The sequence below is a fragment of the Rhinopithecus bieti genome, unplaced genomic scaffold (assembly GCF_001698545.2).
Source record: "Rhinopithecus bieti isolate Rb0 unplaced genomic scaffold, ASM169854v2 scaffold_566, whole genome shotgun sequence".
Lineage (NCBI taxonomy): Eukaryota > Metazoa > Chordata > Mammalia > Primates > Cercopithecidae > Rhinopithecus > Rhinopithecus bieti.
The window spans coordinates 2,834,889-2,849,142 of NW_016803334.1; positions in this window are offsets into that span (position 1 = coordinate 2,834,889).

Below are 14,254 nucleotides of genomic sequence, written 5' to 3' on the forward strand. Positions count from 1 at the left end.
GCAATCAAACATATGATAGAGCACTTCCAAAATCAGCAGAACTGCTTAACCCATGCAGTGTCATCTACAAACTCACAAATGAGTTCAGTCAAGACAGGAAGAGTAAAACAGGTAACAGACAGACTCATGAACATTAATAAGTAAATGTTTTCGTGCTGTTGCATTTTGGGTTGGCAACTATTAAACTCTATATTTATTGCATTAATATTATTAAGCTAGATAATAAATACTCCAATATTCAAAATACTGTATTAGGAAAAAGTGTGCAATCATGTGCGGTGGCTCACGCCTGTGAATTCAGCACTTTGGGAGACCGAGGTGGGTGAATTGCTTGACCCCAGGAGTTTGAGGCCACCCTGGCCAACCTGGTGAACCCCATCTCTACAAAAAATACAAAAATTAGCCAGGCGTAGTGCCACGCACCTGTCGTCTCGGATACTTGGGAGGCTGAGATAAGGGTTTGCTTCAGTCCAGGAGGCAGAAGTTGCAGTGAGCCGAGATCTCACTACTACACTCCAGCCTGGGCGACAGAGTGTGACACTGTCTCAAAAAAGGAAAAAAAGTGTGAAAATTAATTTAAATTTTCACTTTACATAATTAAATAATTATGTAAAAAATAAATATATGTTCTTACATAAATGTCTTAGTTCTATGTATATTTGGCATATTTTTTAACAATTTATTCTTTATTCTACTGTGCTTTATTATAGATTATACTCCTTCAGTAGTCACATCATACTGCACAGGAAAATGTCCTCACATTAATAGTAATTTATTCAAAAGGTATGTATTAAGTAGTTTCTCAGGACAAGTGCAGCCCACTCTATATGAGGAGTGGAGGGATTAAATAACTGTCTTAAGATAGTCTGCCAATGAAGCTATTTAGTCAAGACACCCAGGAAGTTTATACTATTCATGGTTTGGCAAATAAAAACAACCATTTATGGGTTTATTTTGTTTTCAGATTCCAATCAGAAAGTTCCATTTCTTACCAGAAAAAAAAAAATAGACTAACAACGTTCCTCTGTTCCATTCTATCTTGTGGAAGGACACCCCAGTATGTGACAAGGCACCCTATTCAGAATATGAACCACCCATCAAAAACCTGAACACTGCCGAAGCTTCAGTGACTCTTTCTAGGACATAAAAACAAAGCAAGAAATTAGCAATTTAAAGGATACAACGTAAGGCAAAGAATTATCTTTAACAATGGTGATTATGAACACTCAATACTTAAACTTGAAGTAAGTATACTTGAAAAGACTAAAAATGTTCTCTTATATAGTAATTAGGATCCTGATATAGAGAAATGTGACTCTACTGCAAAACACATAAAAATAGCTTGAAAAAACTTGTAGACTTCCAGATACAGACATTATGTATTATATGAGAATATTACTGTTCCAGCCATACTAACTTAAGGAATTCCAAAGAACGTATTGGAAAACAACGCTATTGAAGAGAGTGCGGCAAAGTTGTAACAGTATCTCACTGCATTGAACCTGTAATCTGTTGTAGTTATGCTTAAATTAACAGGGTAGCTATGTTGTATTATTTACCACATAAAACTGATTTCAGAGCATAGTATGATTGTTTTGTTGCTTTTCATAACTTGTATTGTTTCCATAAATTTCAAGTCACTTAAAGTCTTCAGTTAAAGTGTAGGTATCTATACCGGTTTGACTTTATCTGACAATTATTAACAGCCCATCTTAAGAAATACATGATAAAGTTTGTTAGTTTGTGTGTTGGTTTCTGTATATGTAGTACCATACGACATAAACTGTCTGGTAGCCAATTGTTTTTTAAAAAAGATTAATACGATACATTCCCCTGCACTGAGAAACTCATAATCTAGCTATGAGATTTCTACATTACTGCTTTCTCAGTTGGAAGTGGTGATATAATTTCAAAAAAATAAATTAGTATTAGTATTAAAAACAGCATTTTCTAACTTCCTGTGCTCCAGGTTTAGGTTGAAGTATTTTTACCTACGTAATCTCGTTTAATTATCACAACACATCTATGAGCTCAGAATTATTGTAAAGCTTATTTTTACATAACTGTAAAAAGAAAACAAGAACAAAAGAAGAGAAGTACAGCCAAGTAATTGCCCATGGAAACCCAGCAAGGAAGTAGATGAAGTGGGATTTGAAGCCACCAGTCTGGTGCAACTGTGTGTGCTCTTAATGATTATATTATAAAAAATCCTTTATTATACTATATACAGTGCTTTGTACTACATAAGCACCTTTAAAACACTTGAGAGAGCTATTATTTGATGTAACTTGTTTAATGTCCTTCCCTACTAGTACCTCTATATCTCAGCCTATATTACTGGAGTTCTGGTTTTGAAGCCCAATGGAGTTGTTTTGAACAATGAATTCACCAAATCCTACCTGTATCACATTGCATAATTTACTTCTCTTCTTTAACTCTAGAAGAGAGTTTTGTCAGCTCTAAATTATGGATTATAAAGTATCCTCTTGGCTAACTTGATTTCAGTACAATACTGATGGACAGCTCCTTGCTCAGAACTGCTGTCCCACTTTGGCAAAGTTAGGAATCTTTTCCTTCCAGTCTTAAGTCTGTCTCCAAAGCAAGAAGTCTCTTAGCATGAGCACAGAAGTGCAGTTTGGAAGCTGAGGGAGTTCACAAACAACAACATCCTTCAGTTTCTTATCCTTTGGGCAGTCCGTTCTGCGGTGCATTCTACAGAGTTCCTGAAGATATTTCTAATGGAACTGAGCATCAATTCTCCACTACAGTAAACAGGTCAATATCTACCCCTATTGGCTTTCCTTTCTTCCCCATTGTGCTTTCCCTTATCCCTTATCTTTTATTCCATTTATAGCCTTTGAAATAAACTACTTGCACACAAGATTGTGTCTCAGGCACTGTTTCAGGTTTAATAATGAAGGAGGCAAAGAATAAAGAAGATAGTCCACATAAAGTGCTTAGTCAAGTCATCTATAGTACGTTCTCAATAATAATCAAATAGTTACACTATTGTATACCTTGGAATTTTAGGACTTTTGGAAACATCTTAGTTTCAATTTTCCAGCATTAATTTTCGCAAAGAAAGAAAGCTGTGAACCAAAGAGATCATGACTGAAAAATGAGTAAAATAAGTAAAGCACTCTAATACACAAGGGTATTCACTTCTGTTCTCATGAATTTTGATAACAATAATTGCCAAAACACTACAAGAAAAGTCTGAAAGTGTAAAGTTATTTTCATCATATTGTATTATAGTAAACTTGACTTCCAATGAAGTTGTTTGAGAAGGAAATAAAGATTACACTATGAGAGATTTTCCTCTATGTATTTGGACAACTAATGTCAGGATAAATTCCCCATAATATCTTAACACAACTAAGCATAGGAAATGGTTTCTTGGCATATAATGTAAATAAGACAAATGTTTGCCTATATTGATTCTGAAGCAACATCAAAGAAAAAGCTAATTTCCCAGTCACATTTTTGTATCCTAATTTTGAAATGAATCATCAAACTACAAGAACAGTTTATATCCCTCCTTAAGTTCTGACTACTTTTTCTTTTCCTTAGCTTCTTCCCTGTTCTTTTTTTTCCAACAGTTTTATATTTAAAATATTTTTTGATTTCAGAGAGTTTACAACCTAGCTGAAGAGATTCGGGAACATTAACAATAATGCAAGACAAATGGCTCTATAATACATATTTTGTGCTGAAGAAATTAAGAACAGATTAAAGTGGAATAATGTAACTAAGGATAAGTAGAAGGTGGAATTTTCAATTAAACTAAAGAGCTTCTACATAGCTAAAGAAACTGTCATAAGAGTGAACAGGCAGCTTACAGAATGGGAGAAAAATTTTGCAATCTACCCATCTGACAAAGTTCTAATATCCAGAATATACAAGGAACTTAAATTTACAAGAAAAAAACAACCCCATCAAAAAGTAGGCAAAGAATATAAACAGACACTTCTCAAAAGAAGACATTTGTGTGGCAACAAACATACGAAGAAACTTCAACTCACTGATCGTTAGAGAAATGCAAATCAGAACCACAATAAGATACCATCCCTTACCAGTTAGAATGGTGATTATTAAAAAGTCAAGAAACAGCAGATGTTGGCGAGGCTGTGGAGAAATAGGAACACTGTTAAACCATTGGTGGGAATGTAAATTAGTTTAAACATTGTGGAAGACACTGTGGTGATTCCTCAAGGATCTAGAACCAGAAATATCATTTGACCCAGCAATCCCATTATTGGGTGTATATATGTATATATATATATATATATATATATATGCCCAAAGGGATATAAATCATTCTAAATAAAGACACATGCACAGGTATGTTTGTTGCAGCAGTATTTACAATAGCAAAGACACAGAACCAACCCAAATGCCCATCAAGATAGACTGGATAAAAATAAATATGGCACACATATACCATGGAATACTATGCAGCCATAAAAAGGAATGAGTTCATGTCCTTTGCAGGACATCAATGAAGCTGGAAGCCATCATCCTCAGCAAACTAAGACAGGAACATAAAACCAAACACCACATGTTCTCACTCATCAGTAGAAGTTCAACAACGAGAACACATGAACACAGAGAGGGGAACTACACACACTGGTGCCAGTCGGCAGGTGGGGGGTGAGGGGAGGGAGACCATTAGGACAAATAACTAATGCATGCAGGGCTTAAAACCTAGATGATGGATCAATAGGTGCAGCAGACCACCATAGCTCACATATACCTATGTAACAAACCTACATGTTCTGCACTTGTATCCTGGAACTTAAAGTAAAATTTTTAAAAAAGGTGGAATTTTCTGATTACTGAAGTTTTGTGATGCAGACAAATGTGTAGGAGATTTCAAAGCACAGCTGAAGGAATATCAACAAATAAAGAAGAAAAATCAGTTTATCGAGAGCCAACAGTTAGTCCTGTGAAGTAGTGGCTCTAGGATTATATTGGTAGAATAGAACCAGGTCGCTAAAAGACATAAAAATTATTTCACAGAATTAGAGGCCAGTTATGAAAACATTCACATTTTCCACTGTCTCAGTAGAAAGTGTTTACATACATACTACATAAAAATTTATTAATTTATATAAAATATTTTGCTAATTAATATAAATAAGTTTTTATTAACCACTGTATTATATACATTATAAAATATACACACATTTTAAAATTTAAAAGGGTTACATGTAGATAAGCTAGGTAGTATTTTAAAATATGAAGCTATGCATGATGTTATCATTAGTTAAAATCCCAAAACAAGGAATACACTTAGAACAATGCTTACGGTTGCAAACTGTATTAAATAGGTCTTGATAATTGCAATTGTTGGCTGATTTTTTGTGATACTGTCTTTTTAGAATGTATATTAGCAAAATATAGGCAGTTTATAGACAGCGCCAGGTGAAGCATTAGGTTTGTTAATTTCTTGTTCAACTGCAGAGATTAAACTTGGTGCTTCTCCAGAGTCATCATTTTAAACGTCATCAACAATTTTTTTTTTTTTTTTTTTTGAGACTGAGTTTCACTCTTGTTGCCCAGGCTGGAGTGCAACGACATGATCTCGGCTCACTGCAACCTCCGCCTCCCAGGTTCAAGTGATTCTTCTGCCTCAGCCTCTGGAGTACCCAGGATTATAATCATGTGCCACCACGCTCAGCTGATTTTTATATTTTTAGTAGAGATGGGATTTTGCCATGTTGGCCAGGCTGGTCTTGAACTCCTGAACGTAGGTGATCCACCTGCCTCAGCCTCCCAAAGTGCTAGGATTACAGGCATGAGCCACTGCGCCCAGCCGCCATCAATACTTTATGATGATAATTACATTAAAACTAGATAATAGAAACTTAAGAGCCACTGACTTGGGCACAGGTAAACCACGATACACAGAAACACAAGTCAAACAAAAGGGTGAAAGTATCACTGTCAGTCCCTCTCTGTTGTGGAAACCTCATCCATCCCTCAGGATACCTTTTTTACCTTGTATGACACATATACAAGACAGAGAAAAACTAAGAGGGTTAGGGGAGCCATAAATGTGTTAACATACTGCAGAGGTAGGAAAAGAAAGAGAAAAAAAGAGTGTGTAAAAGAGAAAAGAGAAAGACAAACTGTAGGTTCAGAACCATATCTAAGACCAGGCTAGGAATGAGGTATCAGACATATTTGTTAGATGTGTTAAGTTAAAGATGAAAAAAGATTATTTTTCACTTTCTCCCACCAATAGGTGAGGTCTAATTCCTCTTGAGTTGATGACTTCCTTTACCAATAGAATTTGGCAGAAGTGATATTCTGGGATTTCTAATATTCAGCCATAAAAAGCATAGAAGATTCTGCCTAGTTTTATAGCACATTCACTATTGGAACCCAGCTGCAATGTCAGGAATCTAAATTCGTGCAGCTCATGGAGGGCCTCACTTGGAGGGAAACTAAAGCCTGCAACTAACAGCCCCAGCTAAGCTCCAAACTGACAGTCACCATCAACTTGACAGTCACATTAGTACACATACTTGGAAATACATCCTCAAGCCATGGGAGTTTGAGTCACTCTATGCTACATCATACAGAAATAAACTTTCTCCATTGTGCCCTGTCAGAATTGCAGATTTGTAAAGAAAAGTTAATATTGTTGAAATGACCTATTAATTTTGGGATTGTTTGTAACACAACAACAGATACGCAGTTATGTGCCTTGGGATCAAATGGACTGGAAGTCCCAACTTTCTCAGAATTGAGAGTTGATATTCTCAATGGGAGAATTCTAAGCACATTCTAGGCATTGACTAAAATTAAAGGAAACAGCTGAGCAAAAAGCATATAGGAGTCAGCAATTAGTGAAAATCAATGAAAAGAAAATTGCTTGCCACAGAAAATGAATGAGGTCTATGAAAGTGACCCTTTCATAGGAAAGGAAGTAAAAACTAGAAAAGAAAGTGAAAATTAGAAAAATAGAAAAAAGAAAACTGGAAGGCAGAGATCCTACATAGCCTATTATTAAATTCTTATCATGTAACACACTGACACATAGAAAATATTCAATGGATGCTTATTAAATGAATGAATGAAATGTTATCCTCAGAAAGCATACCTTACTGGCTGATAGATTTTATAAAATAAAGAATCTGTTTTAAATTGTTTCAAGTCTCAACATGGATTTTTCACATTCCATGGCTGTCTCAGATCTAGGGTAAGCATTCAGTTTGTTTTGTTTTCTTTGCACAGCCACTATGGCATGGCTGTTTTGATGGTATGACTATTTGGACACATTAGAATGTTCACACAAAACAGTGAAAGTGTTTTTCTTTACAGGTAATGTAGGTACTTACCTGACTCTTAGATCTTTCCTGCATTGTCCACATTCCTTATTTTTAATGAACTTTATGCATCTTAAGGATATCAAACTGAATCTAACATCCCCTGTATACTTTTTCTATCAGATGTTGGAGATAGAATCTAACAACAGATCATGAATTATAACATTTTAAGTGGTTACGTGGTTGAGCAAATCTATTATTTTCTTCTAAATATTGATCTTTATTAATATATGCTTAGAATTCTACAACTGATGTTTTAAGACCAGGCATCATATTTTTCGTTTTGATGTAGGATTTTTTAAAACATTTTAAAGACCTTAAGAAGTTAAAATCTAGGTTTTTTCCATCAAATAGTAATGTTTTCACAGCTATAAAAGTACTTCAAAAATTGAACTACTACTAGCAAATGTGAAAACCAGATAGTTTGCAAACCTTTAACACTGCAAGGTGTCAAATATTTTCCAAATGCATGTATGCACTCATGGTGAAGACGATTATTCAAATAAAACATCTTCCATTTAAAATGGTTATTTTAAAAATTCTTTGTACAATTGGAAAGTACAGAGTGCTTTCACATAGGTATATAACATCTTAAGAGAAGGCATTCTAATGATACCGCTCAAAACTATTCTAGTCCTATTTTGTGCCTGTTCTGCATCCCATATCCTGCTAAAACCAGTTGATTCAAAATTATCTACACATGACTGGGGTTTTCAAACTGCAGTTCGTAACACTTTTATGTCATGTGAAATAAATTTAGCAGCAAATGCTACTTCTATGACCAATAATAATAATATTTTACATATAGAATAAATAGAATGAATTATAGTAACTGTAAGCACTATAAATATATAAATATAAGTTCATGACACTTTTGCCTCACATGTGTATATGTGTGCAAATGTGTGTGTGTCCATCCCATGTGCACTTGAATTTATTTGTGCAAGTAACAGCCAAGAAAATTTGAAATCTATTGCATCAAGAGTGATAACACGTGGAATTGGGTGCTTCATCCAAAGTTAGAATTACACTATAGGGCCAAAAACAAGAGTTTGCTGAATGGAAATGAACTGATGTCATTTCAAATTTTTTGTTCTTAGAAAGGAAGGCCACTGCCACTTATTCTTAAGCATGATTTAGTCTAACCATGCTATTTATGCACCTCAGATATTTAAAGAGACTATTTGCAGTGCTGCTTTGAAATTAAGTGAGTCACAACTTCAATTCAGTAATCCTTAGACTAGTTATAAAGCTCTTGGAAGTGTAATCATGCTTCAAATATTTTAACCACTATCAAGATTGAAGTCAACCACTAGGAAAATTCCCAGAGCACAAGAGGAAAGCAGAAGCAAGCAAGTCATTGCAGCTCCTAGTCAAGGGTTCTAGTGTGTTTTAGCTGGTTCAATGTATCTGTTATTGCAAAAACCACAGAATTCAAGAGCAAAGGACCTGCATAATTGATAACAGCAATTAGACTATGAGAAATGGGCAAATCAAAGTCACTAATGAGAAATAGCACATGCAATAAATGGAAAGGAGTTTGTAAGAGAATAGAAGGTAAAAAATTTGGATAAACTCACAATTTAAAGTATTAAATACAGAAACTGAAACATATCTCAAAATAAAAGGTAAAGTTAAGATTTGAGGAACATGTAATAATTACATGTAATTAATAATTACATGTAATAATACATGTAATAAATAATTACATGTAATAATACATGTAATAATTACATGTCTGCAATCATTTATTTACTTTTTGCTCAATAAATACTAAAGACTAAATATGAGAGTCTTTGGGAAGAATAAAAATATTGAGATTCTGACTTTAAGAAAGTTTTGCTAGAAATACTACAGAAGTATGAGCCAAGTGTATGTAATGCCACTAAAATTTAGCTACCTGTAGGCTAGTCTGAGTTGATGTAGTTTTCAAAGGAATGCCAATCAATTAAAAATCCAGCCTGCATTGGAAAGGCATTTTAGAGATTCCTCCTCTCTGGGCAGGGCATCGCTGAAAGAAAGGCAGCAGCCGCAGTCAGGGGCTTATAGATAAAATACCCATCTCCCTGGGACAGAGCACCTGGGGGGCAGGGGTGGCTGTGGGTGCAGCTTCCGCAGACTTCAATGTTCCTGTCTGATGGCTCTGAAGAGAGCAGCAGATCTCCCAGCACATCTCTTGAGCTTTGCTAAGGGACAGACAGACTCCTCAAGTGGGTCCCTGACCCCTGTGCCTCCTGACTGGGAAACATCTCCCAGCAAGTGTCGACAGACACCTCATACAGGAGAGCTGTGGTTGGCATCTGGTGTGTGCCCCTCTGGGACAAAGCTTCCAGACCAAAGAACAGGCAGCAATTTTTGCTGTTCTGCAGCCTCTGCTGGTGATACCCAGGCAAACAGCGCCTGGAGTGGATCTCCAGCAAACGCCAGCAGACCTGCAGCAGGGGGGCCTGACTGTTGGAAATAAAACTAACAAACAGAAAGGAATAGCATCAACATCAATAAAAAGGATGTCCACACATAAAACACATATGAAGGTCATGAAGATCAAACACCAAAGGTAGATAAATCCATGAAGATGAGGAAAAAACAGTGCAAAAAGGCTGAAAATTCCAAAAACCAGTACACCTCTTCTTCTCCAAAGGATCACAACTCCTCACCAGCAAGGGAACAAAACTATTGCGGAGAATGAGTTTGACAAATTGACAGAAGTAGGCTTCAGAAGGTGGGTAATAACAAACTCCTCCGAGCTAAAAGAGCATGTCCTAACTCAATGGAAGGAAGCTAAGAACCTTGAGAAAAGGTTAGAGGAATTGCTAATTATAACAACCGATTAGAGAAGAACATATATGACCTGATGGAGCTGAAAAACAGCAGAAGAATTTAGTGAAGCATACACAAGTATCAATAGCCAAATTGATAAAACAGAAGAATTAGAGATTGAAGATTAACTTAATGAAATAAAGCATGAGGACAAAATTAGAGAATAAAGTATGAAAAGGAACTAATAAAGCCTCCAAGAAATATGGGACTATGTGAAAAGACCAAACCTACCTTTGACAGTGTACCTGAAAATGACAGGGAGAATGGAACCAAGATGGAAAACACTCTTCAGGATATCATCCAGGAGAACTTCCCCAACCTAGCCAGAGCAGGCCAACATTCAAATTCAGGAAATACAGAGAATGCCAAAAAGATGCTTCTTGAGAAGAGCAACCCCAAGACACATAATTATCAGATTCACCGAGGTTCCAATCAAGAAAAAAGTGTTAAGGGCAGCCAGAGAGAAAGGTCAGGTTACCCACAAAGGGAAGTCCATCACAGTAAGAGCAGATCTCTCTGGAAACCCTACAAGCCAGAATAGAGTGGGGGCCAATATTCAACATTCTTAAAGAAAAGGATCTTTAACCTAGAATTTCATATCCAGCCAAACTAAGCTTCATAAGTGAAGGAGAAATAAAATCCTTTATAGACAAGCAAATGCTGAGAGATTTTGTCACCACCAGGCCTGCCTTACAAGAGCTCCTGAAGAAAGTACTAAATATGGAAAGAGAAAACCAGTACCAGCCACTGCAAAAACACACCAAATTGTGAAGACCATCAACATCATGAAGAAATTGCATCAACTAATGGGCACAGTAACCAGTTAACATCATAATGACAGGATCAAAATCACATATAACAATATTAACCTTACATGTAAACAGACTAAATGCCCCAATGAAAAAACACAGACTGGAAAATTGGATAGAGTCCAGACTCATTGATGTGCTGTATTCAGGAGACCCCATCTCAGGTGCAAAGACACACATAGGCTCAAAATAAAGGGATGGAGGAATATTTACCAAGCAAATGGAAAGCAGTGAAAAAGCAGGGGTTGCAATCCTAGGGTCTGATAAAACAGACTCTAAACCAACAAAGATCAAAAGAGACAAAGAAGAGCATTATACAATGGCATTATATTATATAATTTATATCATATAAAGGGATCAATGCAATAAAAAGAGCTAACTATCATAAATATATATGCACCCAATGCAGGAGCACCCAGATTTGTAAAACAAGTTCTTAGAGACTTAAAAAGAGACATAGACTCCCACACAATAATAGTGGGAGACTTTAACACCTCACTGTCAATATTAGACAGAACAACAAGACAGAAAATTAACAAGGATATTCAGGACTTGAACTCAACTGTGGACCAAGCAGACCTAATAGACATCTACAGAACTCTTCACCATAAATCAACAGAATACACATTCTTCTCAGCACCCCATCATACTTATTTTAAAATTGACGAAATAATTGGAAGTAAAACACTCCTCAGCAAATGCAAAAGAATGGAAATCATAACAGTCTCTCAGTCCACAGTGAAATCAAGTTATAACTCAGGATTAAGACACTCACTCAAAACCATGCAACTACATGGAAATGGAACAACCTGCTCCTGAATAACTACTGGATAAATAATGAAATTAAGGCAGAAATAAATAAATTATTTAAAACCAATGAGAACAAAGATACAACCTACCAGAATCTCTGGGACACAGCTAAAGCAGTGTTTAGGGGGAAACTTATAGCACTAAATGCCCACAGGAGAAAGTGGGAAAGATCTAAAATCAACACCCTAACATCACAATTAAAAGAACCAGAGAAGCAAGAGCAAACAAATTCAAAACCTAGCAGAAGACAAGAAATAACTAAGATCTGAGCAGAACTGNTAACAGTCTCTCAGTCCACAGTGAAATCAAGTTATAACTCAGGATTAAGACACTCACTCAAAACCATGCAACTACATGGAAATGGAACAACCTGCTCCTGAATAACTACTGGATAAATAATGAAATTAAGGCAGAAATAAATAAATTATTTAAAACCAATGAGAACAAAGATACAACCTACCAGAATCTCTGGGACACAGCTAAAGCAGTGTTTAGGGGAAACTTATAGCACTAAATGCCCACAGGAGAAAGTGGGAAAGATCTAAAATCAACACCCTAACATCACAATTAAAAGAACCAGAGAAGCAAGAGCAAACAAATTCAAAACCTAGCAGAAGACAAGAAATAACTAAGATCTGAGCAGAACTGAAGGAGATAGAGACACAAAAAAACCCTTTAAAAAGGTAATGAATCCAGGAGCTGGTTTTTGGAAAAGATTAACAAAACAGAGAGACCACTAGCCAGATTAATAAAGAAGAGAAGAGAGAAGAATCAGACACAATAAAAAATAATGAAGGGGCCATCATCACTGATCCCATAGAAATACAAACTACCATGAGAATATACTGTAAACACCTCTATGCAAATAAACTTGAAAAATCTAGAAGAAATGGTTCAATTCCTGGAGACATATACTCTCCCAAGACTCAATCAGGAAGAAGTTGAATCCGTGAATAGACCAATAACAAGTTCTGAAATTGAGGCAGCAATTAATAGCCTACCAACAACAACAACAACAAAAAACCCAGGACAAGATGGATGCACAGCTGAATTCTACCAGAGGTACAAAGAGGAGCTGGTACCATTCCTTCTGAAACTATTCCAAACAATAGAAAAAAAGGGACTCCTCCCTAACTCGTTTTACAAGGCCAGCATCATCCTGATACCGAAACCTGGCAAAGACACAAAAAAAGAGAATTTCTGGCCAATATCCCTGATGAACATTGACACAAAAATCCTCAATAAAATACTGGCAAACTGAATCCAGCAGCACATCAAAAAGCTTATCCACCACTATCAAGTCGGCTTCATACCTGGGATGCAACGTTGATCCAACATACACAAATCAATAAACATAATCCATCACATAAACAGAATCAATGACAAAAACCACATGATTATCTCAATAGATACAGAAAAGGCCTTTGATAAAATTCAACAGCACTTCATGCTAAAAAAATCTCTCAATAAACTAGGGATTGATGGAATGCATCTCAAAATAATACCTATTTATGACAAACCCACAGCCCATATCCATCTGAACAGGCCAAAGCTGGAAGCATTCCCTTTGAAAACTGGCACAAGACAAGGATGCCCTCTCTCACCACTCCTATTCAACATAGTATTGGAAGTTCTGGCCAGAGTAATCAGGCAAGAGAAAGAAATAAAGGGTATTCAAATAGGAAGAGAGGAAGTCAAATTGTCTCTGTTTGCAGAAGACATGATTGTATATATAGGAAACCCCATCATCTCACCCCCAAATCTCCTTAAGCTGATAAGCAACTTCAGCAAAGTCTCAGAACACAAAATCAAGGTGCAAAAATCACAAGCATTCCTATACACCAACAATAGACAAACAGAAAGTGAAATCATGAGTGAACTACCATTCACAATTGCTCCTAAAGAGAATAAAATACCTAGGAATCCAACTTATGAGGGATATGAAGGACCTCTTCAAGGAGAACTACAAACCACTGCTGAAGGAAATAAGAGAGGACACAAACAAATGGAAAAGCTTTCCATGTTCATAGATAGAATCAATATTGTGAAAATGGCCATGCTGCCCAAAGTAATTTATAGATTCAATGCTGTCCACGTCAACCTACCATTGACTTTCTTCACAGAATTAGAAAAAGAAAAAAAAAAAAACTACTTAAATTTCATATGGAACCAAAAAAGAGCTTGTATAGCCAGGACAATCCTAAGCAAAAAAACAAAGCTGGAGTAACCACGTTACCTGACTTCAAACTATACAAATCTACACTAACCCAAACAGCAAGATACTGGCACCAAAACAGATATATAGACCAATGGAACAGAACAGAGGTCTCAGAAATAACACCACACATCTACAACCATCTGATCTTTGACAAACCTGACAAAAACAAGCAATGGGAAAAGGATTTCCTATTTAATAAATGATGTTGGGAAAACTGGCTAGCCATATGCAGAAAACTGAAACTGAACCCCTTTCTTACACCT